General features: G+C 38.3%; 1 long non-coding RNA gene across 1 annotated transcript in view; it reads left to right on the top strand.

The window, feature by feature from the left end:
- The window catches only part of LOC106822269 (uncharacterized), a 63875-nt gene that overhangs the window by 26569 nt on the left and 24176 nt on the right, over nucleotides 1-13130 (top strand). The window contains exon 6 of the long non-coding RNA XR_011494553.1: nucleotides 8875-9114. This is a non-coding gene — a long non-coding RNA (uncharacterized lncRNA). The remainder of the gene's footprint in view (nucleotides 1-8874; nucleotides 9115-13130) is intronic.

Raw genomic sequence — 13130 nt, 5'->3', positions numbered from 1 at the left:
TACTTCCGTAGCCAAAGGGACACACGTTAGAGAGAGTGTAACTTAAATGTGGAGGGTGTACATATGATTTTCTTCTATCATGTCTTCTAATCAGTGTAGCTCTCAACTCATTCTATCCCCACTTAGCTTATCATCTCATTCTGTCAATTTGGACACGTTTAATGTGGCTTTATCATTTAAGAGGCATAAAGATTTCAATAGCCAGTGGAGATTTGGGGGATTTCACAGTTGAAATTTTTGGCTTTCCAGTCTAAATAAATAATAAAACAATACAGAAAGTACCCAAATCAGCTGAATAAGTCCAAGTTGCAAAATTATACCCATATTCAAATTACAATATTGGTAGGTAGATTCTTTTTCTCTTAAAAGAGATGTTTTTGACACTAGTTTGCACTGGCAACAAAGAGTCCCTTACGTGTAACAGAGAACACAACATAAGAAAACCAAGAAATTGACACTCAATTTAGGATATCTTTTGATATTAATTGTCCCAGTGCCAAACTGGTAGCTTTAAGCCAAGTTACTTTAGACAGCATTCCCAGGCGTGACTGTAGCCAGGAAATCCTTCTACAGTTTGTAAATATTGCTGGAGGGCAAACAGTTGAAGTGGGAATAAATTGAATTTAAAGACACAATTAAACAATCATACCTTGTGTGTGTCAAACTTAAACGTAGTTTGCTTGGATCCACAGAGCACACAAGAGGAAGTCTTCTGAATTTCAGAACTGACCAGAGGCAGGAGGAAATCTAAACCTGGCAATGCTACTTTCCACAGTGTCTCCATCTGATGAGTCTGCAGATCTTTAGGGGAAAAAAATCCCTCTCTGAATCCATTCAAATGGCTTTAGGGCATCGTGTCCATTGCACTGTAATTGGTGGCCCTTCATGAACAAGGGGGTGGTTTTAATTCTTTGCAAAGCTGTAGTTTGTGCAGCTGTGGCCACTCCAACATTTTGGGAAAAGGTATTGAGCATACCTAAAATAACACCAGATTCTTATTCACTTTCTTTGTCAACCAAATTTGGTGGTTTCCGAAAGTGCTATATGAATTCACGTGACATTTCTCCTGATGGGCTAAAAAATTGGTTTTACTTCAGTATGACACTCTTTACATATTCAATCATTATGTACTTTGTGGAGGTAGGGAGAAATTTTTCAATTAATAAAAAATCATTTTCCTTTTTCTTTATATTTCAGATGAGAAATTCACAATTTTTACACACATTTTTCTGAATTGAACAACTTAATAGAAGGGATATAAAACCATTTACATTTGAAAATAAATTACTAATTCCAGGTGAATAGCATTTTTCCATGTAGAATCTTAATGTCAATAATTAAAAATTGTTATATTATATAAATATTAAAAATAATTCCATATAGAACAGCAAATCTTATTTAGAATTTCTGCTTCTTTTCTTTTTCTTTTCTTTTTTTTGAGGAAGATTAGCCCTGAGCTAACATCTGCCAATCCTCCTCTTTTTGCTGACGAAGCATGGCCCTGAGCTAACATCCGTGCCTATCTTCCTCTGCTTTATATGTTGGATGCCTACCACAGCATGGCATGCCAAGCGGTGCCATGTCTGCACCCAGGATCCGAACCGGCGAGCCCCAGGCCTCCAAGAAGCGGAACATGTACACTTAACCAACAGGCTGGCCCCTCTGCTTATTTTCAATCTATGCCTGGTGACACTCAGAGACCTGAGATTGTACCATGAAACCTGCTCTTAGACAAGGCAAAAGACTTTAACAGAGCTAGGACATGCACGTAGGAGGTGTTTTTAAATTTTCCACTGGGGGCATTCTCTACTTTGGGGTATAAACAAAAATTTTACATTTTACCAGATATGGAAGGACTCTCAAGTTGAAATCCAAGTGAACTGGTATCATAGGTCCAATTCATCACCGTGATAACATCAGTCACTCATAGACTGGCAATCAGCTGGCCAGTTCCCTGCCGTTAACCTGGTTTGCTGTTTCTGCAGAAGAGACATATTAAATGTAATAAGGCTTGGCTGGCTCTTGCCTAGTAAGTCCTTTCTTCCATGGTCCTGATAAAGAATAGTAGCTGGCTTCAAAGTCTTCCTTTTTCCAAGTCCCTGTAGCTGACGTTTTCAGGGCTCCTCTCGCATCCTTGGGCCTTACCATTTCAGTCCACCTTTGCCTGAATCCCAACTGCCAGACCTGCACCTTTGGCTGGGGACTTGCTCTGGCCCCTGAAGCCCAATTTGCTCCTGCAAGAGGCAGGCTACAAGTACCAGGGAATGAATGTTCCCCTGGAGCAGCCTTCAACCAATGACAGATACGAGTCAGGATTCAAAGACTCCAGCTCCGACTGCCTGTGGGGAAGCTCATCTTGAAGCACGTGTTCCACACTGTCTCCCAGAGTTCCTCACGTAGGGTTGAGTCCCCGTTGTCCAGGATGATAACTTGCTTGATAAAGCATCCTTATTGGCTGCCTTCCGTCACCAGTCTCACTGTCTCCCACTTCTCTACCAGTGTTTCCTAAAGCAGCCTGCCAAACAATGTACATCTAAATCTTTGTTTCAGGGTCTGCCTCTGGGTCTACAGCTGGAGGAATTTTGGAAAATTCTTAATAGAAACACCTTCAACCTGACTGTTCCTCCCACAAAATAACTAAATAAGCCATCTCTCACCCCCAAATATTCAGAGATTGTCTCCACTTTTTCTAGGTTTTCCATTTGGAGCATATTGTTACCTTGGAAAATCTACTGGAGTATACATAGTATAGAGAATTACCGTCCGCTGCCGACCATCATGCTTAATGAGCACTTGCTTGGACTGAAGCTCCGGTCAGCAGCCTGCTGAGACCTGGGTCATATAAACCTCAGGAGCTACGTGGCTGAGCAGCTCTGATGAATGAGGTTCAATTGTGAAATTAAAATGATGCAGGGACGATTTCTGATGTACAGTTTTTCAGATAACTGGCCTGCATAAAATAAAAAGCACATTCATCTTCCATCTTCCTTTCTTCTCCTCTAAGAGATTTCAGAGCAAGTTTAATGCAATTTACAGGGGTCCAAGGCAATCTTCACCTATATCAAAATCACTTGTGAAGCTTTCTTATATTACATTTTTCTGAATTCCATCTTGAGGATAAAGAATCAGAACTTCTGGAATTGAGGAATTCATACTTTACAAGTCCCCTCCCCCCAAAATGATTTCTATACGCTTTGAAGTTTCATTGGCTTGGTGCTGAATAGGGGGTTGTTCTTGTTTTCTCCACTTTTCCTTTCTTCTAATCTCATAGTTAAGTTGAATCAGATTGCCCCATTCTTTTGACAATCAAAAGGAAACATGTTTGCATGTACACCCTGGAGAACAGTATTTACTTAAGCCTAGGCTTAACAGAAAATAATAAGCTTTATAAGATGCCCAAATTCCTACAATAAAAATAAAACAATAAATGCATAGAAATATGAGGAAGAAATTACACCCATTAAATGCATCTAGCCCGATGAGTGATAGGATGGCTGTCTATTCAAGCTGGGAATTTTACACATGATCGAAGCTTTATTTAGTCTAATGGAATGTGCTTCCTGAATTTGCCTCTGACTAAGCCAGAGCACAATAGCGAGTATTATGTGATTGGCCTGAGCTCACTGCCGTCTCAAAGTCATTGTGATTCATTCTTGACTGCCTCTTTCTCTCAGGTAGCCCACCATCTTGCTGGTCCTCTCTGGTTTAGAAATTCATTGAGGATGTTACCAAAACCGATTTGACCATCTTTATGCATCATGGGTTCCTCTTCCCAGGCTTGCTCGAAAAACTTCTGAAATCACTGGGAAGATTCAGCATCATTCTACAGTTCAGGAAACACAAGCTCAGTGATTTATGGGAACAAAATTCGCAGCAAATGTTACTAGTGGCCAAGATTAATGAGCCCGTCTCACTGCTAGATGATCACATAGGTGGACTGGTGCCATGCCTATTGCACCAGCAAAACAGAGATGACCCCAAAATGGTTTGGGGGAAGAATTTAATATTTGCAATTTCCAAGAACAATATTGAAGACATCATTCTTAGAAGTTTCCAAACACTCATATATGTCCTTACATTTATTTATCTTTATTTTGACATATATTGAGAGGTAGAAGAGAACCAAAATCTAATTAGAATTTGTGGCTTCTGACCATTCTTAATCTAAACCTTTCCTGTTCTCATACATTGCTTAGCCACTGAGCATAAACCCGCAAGTGACAGAATCAGGAAAGCAATGTCAAGATGCTCATATATCCTGGGAATAATTTTGCTGTTCCTTCTAGTCACCCTGGGTTGCCCATACAAGTGTCCAAGTTGATGCTCCAATCCTAAGTTGTTTTGAGAGTTTGAACTGAGTACCTGTGGGACCTTGATATCAGGGGAAGCGTACGCCATCCCCAGGCAGATCCTCAAGGGTGGCAAATTTCTAATGAAGTTGTTAAGGTTATGATTGGCTAGAATTGTTGTGAAGTGGCCCACCTACCATAGCTCTTCAGACTTCCCAGGAAAGTGGCAGACCTCCCTGCTTTTGTAAGACTTTCAAACACTCTGGTTAAGTCTTGACTTTCTAAGACCTCTCTTTACATACCGTGTCTCTGAGTCTATCCCCACACAATAAGGACATATTTGGCCCTTAAAATCAATAGAAGAAAATCCCATTTTTCTTTCAAGACATCTCCCTTAGAGTTTCAGTGTGGGCTCATTCTGGACCACTGCTTTGACTATGAATTCTGGGAAGTGCCCAGTTATCAGATAGTAATCCACAATTCATACTGACCTATGAAAGACATATAGTTTATAATAACTTAAACCACATCTTAAGTTTCCCCTCCTCTGGAGTCTAGAATGAAGACAGAACATCATCAGCATCATCAGGCAATGTCCCTCCTAGAGACATTAGATGCTGGTTCTGGATCCCCAGCAATGTAATCCCCAGCACTTCAGTCTTGCTAACAGCATTTCTCACATCGTTGACGTTGTGGGCCTTACATGGATGGTGTAGGCTTGCTTCCTTCTGTTTACCATCCACGGTCCTAGACTTCTTCCACTTCACTGTCACATTGCTAAGTTCAGGGTAGCGGAAGGCAGACTCCTCCTCCCTCTAGCACGACAATGTTATATTGATCAGGTCCTGACACAGAAGTTTTGATGACTTAATTTGGTATAATTCTTTTAAGATAGCCACTCTCATTTGACTCACATTTCCTTTTCTTACAGTCACTCTCTTTGGGAATGCAGGTTAGCTTCCCTTGGAGAGAGTTCTAAAGATGATATGATTAAAAATATACAGTTGGACACATCAAACAATTTCTTGCTGCCTAAAATTCTTGGTCCAAGCTCAGTCTCTCCTGAATCTAGAATGGTAGCTCTAGGGGAGCAAAGATGCGCAAGGACACCAACTGACTGAAAAAACTGACTCACTAAGTAACCAGTTTGCTGAAAGCCAATTTGGCCGCCATTTGCATATATACATTGATCATTCAAGAAATGTCTAGGGCTCTTAACATGAGTAAACTATTTCTATTTTATCTGGTATCATCTGTGAATCACTACTAAATCCAATCAACTTAATTTACTTTATTTTTTTACAAAGTAGAAATAATATCACCACTGTCTTTTTTACTTCTAGTTTTCCACTGTGGTGTAATCTGTATATTATTTAAAAATAGAGAGTAAATAATTAAGTGAATATGTAAATAAATAAATAACAAATCCTTTCAATGAGTGGTAAGGGAAAGTCAGTGTTCCAAAGTAAAGAAGCAATAGGATAATACAATAAATCACGCACACAAACAACATGTTAAATTCAATTCACTATCTACATATCTTCAGTAGATGACAGTGCACTTCCATTGAATGTAGATTTATTTGGTATTTTATAATTTGGATTCGTGAACTCTTCTCTATCATTCACCATTTTTTATGTAAATGGGATGTTATATTTGTCAGCATCGCTGTGGTAACAAGTGATCCCCATATCTCAGTGGCTTACAACCATAAACATTTATGCCTCGCTCACCTTTCATAGCAACTGTTTGGTGTTGCTCTGTGTGTCTTCTCAATCCGCGGCTAAGGCTGAAATCTTCTTTGGCCCATGCCATTCTCATGGAAGAGAAAAGAAAATAAAAACCAACCACGCAGTGGCTCCTAATGCTTCTGCTTAAACATCATGACAGTTTGCATTACACTGAATAAAGCAGATCGCATGACTTGATCCAACATCAAGGGGAAAGTATATTTAGCTTTGTAAGAAACTGTCAAACTATCTTCTAAAGTGGTTATCCTACTTTGCATTCTTATCACCACCAATGAATGAGAACTCCTGTTGCTCTAGAATCTTGCCAGTAATTGATATTGTCAGTTTTTTGGATTTTATCCTTTCAAACAAGTGTGTAGTGCTATCTCACTGCTATTTGTATTTACATTTTCCTGGTCATCATTTTTATAATCAATCTACCACATTCTACATAGCAATTGGTAATGAAAAGTAATTTTTGATGAATTCATAATTTGAAGGAATGGTCTTTCTGCAAGATAGTTTTTCAATAGGCCTTCAGAAAATGAGCTATTCAGCATGTGGCTGTTGACTGAATTTTGGGAACATCTAAGCCCGTAGGCATCATATTTATATTGTTTACTTTCACATCATCAGCATCTGACATATTTTAGGTGCTCAATAAATATCTCTTCTATGAATGAATGGATAAGCTTAAAGTCATCCCCCCTCATCTCAGAGACAAGCCCTTTGAGATTGGCAGTGGCTTTTGTTTTGTTTTTTTATCTTATTCTGCATTCTCAACTGAAATGTAGCATTACTTGTTACTTGTTTTCTCCAAGGAGACTATAAGACCCCCTTTCTGTAATTCTAGCTCAGTGATATTTTGGAAAAAAAATATTTTAAAAGTCAAAATACCAATTAATGTGCTGAGAGACCCAGGATGGCATAGAAATGCTTGGGACATGGTACTGTTTCTTAGATTTTCTTCCTTTAATTCCCTCTCCCGCTTCTCGCTGCTCTTGATGGCAAGACTTGGAAAAATTGACAAGTACAAAAAAATTTACCTAATCCCTGCTCCTTTTTAGCACTCTTTAACTGATATTGCAGCAATAACTTACATTAATGTATAGACTTATTTCTGGAAGTCTATGTGAGAAATTAATGACTTTGGAGACGGGAACTTGGTGGCTAGAAGCAGAGGAGAGAGAGATCTTTAGTTTTCAGGTATAATTGTTGACATCTTTTCTGATTTTTTCAGTTTGCATAAAAAAACCAAATATCTCACATGCATTTTCATGTTTTTCTAGCTGTTCAAGCCTGAAAATACATACTTCTGTATAAAGTTTATTTTACCATTTTATCCACATGCATAACTGACCTGAATGTTTTTAAAGTGAATCATCAATTTGCCCAGTAAACTACTATCAAACTGGGTGAAGAAATCAATTAGAGCCAACCCTGATGGCCTAGTGGTTAATGATCAGCACACTCTGCTTCAGTGGCTGGGGTTCAGTTCCCAGGTGCAGAACCACGCTACCCATCTGTCAGTAGCCATGCTGTGGTGGTGGTTCACATAGAAGAACTAGAAGGACTTATAACTAGAATATACAACTATGTACTGGGGCTTTGGGGAAGAAAAAAAATAGAAGGAGAAAGATTAGCAACAGATGTTAGCTCAGGGTGAAACTTTCCTAGCCAAAAAAAAAAAAAAAAGTTTTGGTTATTAAAAAAGAGAGAAAAGAAAAGAAATCAACTATTTTTTAATTATTTATTTCAATAATTGCTCATTTTTAACTAAGGGTTTGAACCAGCTTGGCCTAATTTAACTGCATTTTCACACAAGTAAAGGTACTTTTTAAAAAACAAATAAACAATATCAACAACAAAAGAATTTATGAAGATTGGCTCTCTGGGAGAAAAACTATTTTGATTAATTCTTCTCTGCAAAAATTTGTTAATTTTTCATGATGAAATTGTTGTGGTTTCCACCAAGCCAGGCTGGTGCACTGGTCTTCATGAAGAATGCAGGGCACCTTTCTTGTCTTCTTGTCTTCCCCTTCCCAGTTCAGGATCAGAGGACAAGGCTCACTCTCTGAAGGTCAGTTTCTCAATTTAAAAATGAAAACAATAGTAACCGTTTCATTTATTTCTAAATGGGATAAAGCTGGACTCAAATATTGACCAATGAGAGAGGTAACACTTGGAGAGCTGATATACATTATTTAATTTTTACTGTGGCAAAACAAGCAATATGTGAGAAAAAGGGAATTTTCCTTCTATTGTGTACTGATGACTGAGTGCATGAACAGTATATTCAATCTCATGACTGTTAATACAGACAAATGTGAGTAGCCCGAATCTAATAAACTCTGGGCAAATATTTAATCAATACATTGTGGTTTGACTAAAGGAAACTGTAAATCCTTTAGCCTAGGGCTTAGTGTAATCATGCTCACCGCAGTTTCGAGAGCTGGCCTGCTATTTCAGGAGAATGATGATAGTGTTTCCCGAACCCATCAGTCTAACACTATATCCATCTATTTGACCATCCTACTAAAACCATATCAATCACTGGAAACTGTATTCCCAGACTGTGCTATTTAGTTTGCTACTTAAAATATCAGCATTTTCTATAATGTTAAACATCTCAACCTACTGGTTCCAGTAAGAAATGTTTTGTTGTTAAACATTTGTTTATTCCAGGTGGAGGAACTAGATTGCATAACTCTAGAGGGCATTCTCATTATTTTTTTTCCTTTTAAGTTTAGAAAAAAAGATGCAGGTTAACGTAGTCTATTGTTTATTGTACCCAACATCCAGTTCCTTCTTGTCAAAGAATTATCAATCTCTGCTTATTGCCATGTGAATTGCAGTGACTCCTTAGCTCAACGACACCACTCTGCCTGTGTGACGTGCTTTCGCCAGTGGAATGTGAGCAGAGTGACTCGCCGTGTTTGAAGTCTGAAGAGCCATATTTGATTCAACCATCTCCATTTTTTCGTGCAATGAGAAGGGTATGTCCCAAAGAAAGACTACTTCTGCTCCTTGGCTTCTGGGATGAGGATGTATGTGGACCAGATTCACGGTCAGTGTGCAGCTGCCACAGCCCCAAAGTAAGGCAAACAAAAATAAACCCTTGTCAACCTTTGTAGCTATATGTTGCTGGGTTTCAGAAGCTGTTGGTCATTGTAGCACAATGTAGTAAATACCGGCTTACACATTCAGCAAGGATTCTGAACACAATGAGAAAAAAATCATCTGAGAAGCTTATGAGAGCTGAGATCTTTCTCAAGCCAAATTTTGTTTTCTTTTTATTACAAACATACAAGCCTTTCCACCTCGTAGAATTTATTCCTTTAAAAACTAATATTTACAACACGTAAATTTATTTGTATATATGCCTTGTCCGTACCATATACTATACCAGATCCTTATAAATGTCTTTTAAGTTTTCAAAGTAGTCTAATGAGAAGTTACTTTGGGTTATCTGTTACAAAGAAGGAAATTGGAGCTCAGAGGTCAACATTACATGGGCCACAGAGACACAGTCAGGATTTCAACTTACACTGCAGCCCCCATTCATGCACTGTTTTATCACCTCTGTTGCTTAATCATCCTTCAAATTAAATGATGTTTTTCGAAAAAAGCTGAATGTATAGGATAAAGAGATGTGTGACTCAACAGAGACGACGTAGCTACTCAACCCAAGGCCCCCACATGCCTTCCCCAGAGCTCCACATGAGGGAAAAATTGCTCCTTAACAGGTTTTCCCAGGTGCAGCATCCAGGTGGTGAATTACCTTTTCTCCATTTACCTTAGACATTGAAGCATTTCCATGGTCCAACGTAACCGTGCACATTTCAAGGACATGATTTAAAAAATTGTCAACAAAAATTTTTAGCAGGTTGGAATTTCCTTTTATTAACATTTGCATTTCTATTACTTCTCATAACAGAAGTGATTCATGGGGGGTTTTTTGTAGATAAATTGGAAAATGAACAAAGTCTTTAAAAATAGAATAGAAAGTATGCCACGATGCATTTCTCTGAGTGTAATGTATATTTCAATTAAAAATTTGCATACACTTAATTACACCGTAGAATTGGCCTAAGTTTTTAAATTGATAGATCCATTTATTAGATCATTTATTCAATACTTATGTATCTGCTGTCTGTTAGACTAGCCTTTGGATATAGCAAATCCGACGGATAAGTATTTACCCTCACATCACTTGCATTCCATACGAAAGACAAATAAGGAACTGGCTAAAAAGAAAGGGGCAATCAAAGCTGTTAAATATCGGGATAGAGTCTATAAAGGAAATCATTAAGGTGAAGAAGAGGGAGATACTGACTTTGGATAAAATTGTCAGTGGAGAAGTAATAACTAAGTTGACACTTAAAGAATGAGAATGAGTCAGCCATGCAAGGTACTGGGGAAACACCACCACAGACAGAGAGAAGAGTGAGGAAAGGCCTAGAGCCAGGAAAGGGTGAAGTAGGCTGCAGGAAAAGAGAAGATGCCAGTTGGGCTGAAGTGTAATGAACAAGGATGAGCGTGGTCAGAGGTGGTGAAGAGATGGAGGTGAAGGTGGAATTTGTCTCAGGCAGAAACTTAAAGAGTTTAATTAGGAGTATGGATTATTTTTCAGGGCAAAGGAAAGCCATCAGAGTGACTTTCTGACTAATGCTTTAGCAAGTTCACTTCAGATGCTGTACGCAAAACCCTCTGAGAGAGAGCAGGAGTGGAAACTTCTACTTTACCCGTGTATGTTGTCAATGTGATCACACAGTTTCCATATACCTCGAAGTAATGACAAGAACTCTGTTTGCAAGGATTTAGCAAATAGAAAAGACAGAAAAGGGAAAGATTTCAATTAGGAAGTTATTATAGGAATCCAGGTAACAGATAAGAGTAGCTTGGACCAGATGGAGAGAATTAAGCAGATTTGAGGTATGTCTTAGAAGTACAATCCGCAGAATTTGGTGATGGATTGGATATGGAGTATACTAAAGGAGCACTCAGGAATGGTTAGCAATTTTATGGCTGTAGTAACTATGAGGAAGACGTGAAAGTATTTTTCTCAGACAGAAAAGACCTGGTAAAAAATGCAATGGAAGAAGAGAGTTACAGCTTCCATTTTAGACACCAAAAGTGTCTGAGGAATGACCAACGAGAGATATCAATACTCAGTTGTAAAGTCCAAAAGGGAAGTATTGGCTTGAGACATAAATTTGAAGAACTGATCATTTAGATGAAGGATTAGCTCACTACAGTATGTGGGCCAAATCCTGCCGCTGTCTGGTTTTGTAGGGCTCCATAAGCTATGAAGGCTTTTTTCACGTTTAAATTGTTGGAAAAAATTCAAAACAAGAAGAATATTCTATGACACATGAAAATTATAGGGAACTCAAATTTTAGTGTCCATAAATAAAGCTTTATTGGAACCGAGCCACATTCATTCATTTACATATTATCTATGGCTACTTTCATGCTACAGCGGCAGGGTTGAGTAATTGTGACGAAGACCATATGGCCTGCAAAGCCAAAAACATTTACTGTCTGGCTATTTACAGAAAACGTTTGCCTACCACTAATCTAGATGATATTAAACCTATGGGATTGGATGGTAGAAATCCTAGACAGTTTTGCTTTGCTTTTGCATCCAGCAACCCAGATGTCCTGAAAGAATGTGGGAACCTGGAGAGAGGACCATCCATTCACTTGCCTGCTGTGAGTTCCCCTTGTGGACTCTCCAAGGAAGGAATAACTTCAGAAGAGAATGATAAATTAGAAGGGCCAGACAGGGTTCCTGCATTGTAAGCTCCAAATTAACTGTATAGTGAACAGATTTAGGAAGTTGAAAAAAAACACATGGGAAAAGGACCTTCTGTTTATTTTTTCTCTTTATTAATTTACCACAACCACCGTCAAGTGTCCCAGTTTCTGTCTGGGAAGAGAGGCTGGCAGAGCCAGTGATCAAAAAGCAGCTGGAAAACCCCAAGAAATTATGGAACCCTCATAAAAGAATCAAAGGACAATGTTTTTCAAACCACTTGAAAAACTGAAGAGTCTTTTCTGGTCATGTTATTGTGTTTTTCGTTATGTGTCAACAACTGTAACGAAGAGCATCGGCAGTTGTGGACTGGGGTGGAATGTTTTCAGTGAAATTCCAGCCTCCTAAATGCTAGGATTTACAGGATCTTTTAGGGAAGATGGTGCTTTAGCATGAAAATAATGCCCATGATGTATCTTAACTAAGAACCCAAGCAAGCAATTCTTTAGTAGAACTTCAAACAAATAAATGTTTATAATAGAGTGCAAGACATATTACGTATAAAATGTATTTACACTTGTCTTCTCCTTGAGCCACACAAATTGTCTGCATTGATAAGGTAGTTTCTATTTATCTCAGAAGCAACGATAATAACCCTTTTTGAAAAAGTTTAGCTAATAGAAGAGAGAAAAGGGGAGGTTTCAGTTTTTTACCTCAGGATTGTGACTTAAGAGTGAATGGCAAGGAAACCACTGAACTTTAAAAAAAAAAAACCTCTTTATTTCAATTTATTCACCAGGCTTTTGAGCATATGTGGCATTTTATTAGTGTTTTGAAATATCGACTGTGACGCAAGGAAGGCCAGAAGATGCCACATCCATTCACATTTTATTCTAGAATTCTTACTGCTTCTAATTGTGGTGAACCAACCTCATTCTACCAGTCATGCCTGCTTAGGATGACTTGTCAGTTTTTCCATTTCCTGGTCACTTAAGTTAAGTGTATCCATCTATTTATTTACCTCCAATATTGCCAAAAACTACAGTGAGGGAAAACATTATCTAAGCCATTATACGTTGAAATATTATTATAAAAACAATTAGCATTTGTGTATAAATAGTTCCAGGTGTAGAACTAAGTGCATATGTTAAGGTTTCTAGACTCTCTCTTCCAGAAAATATTATCATTAAATAGGCTCATAAAATTATTTTGTCATAATATGTATCACAATGTAATATAACCTGGTTATTGGTGTATACGGGCACACACGCACATGCATACACACACGCACACACATATCAGCCATTTGGTGAATTTCCTAAGGCAGTGGCTATTCAATAAATGTTGGAAGAA

Source organism: Equus asinus, chromosome 15 (assembly GCF_041296235.1).
Source record: "Equus asinus isolate D_3611 breed Donkey chromosome 15, EquAss-T2T_v2, whole genome shotgun sequence".
NCBI lineage: Eukaryota > Metazoa > Chordata > Mammalia > Perissodactyla > Equidae > Equus > Equus asinus.
This window is presented reverse-complemented; position numbering and strand designations above follow the sequence as displayed.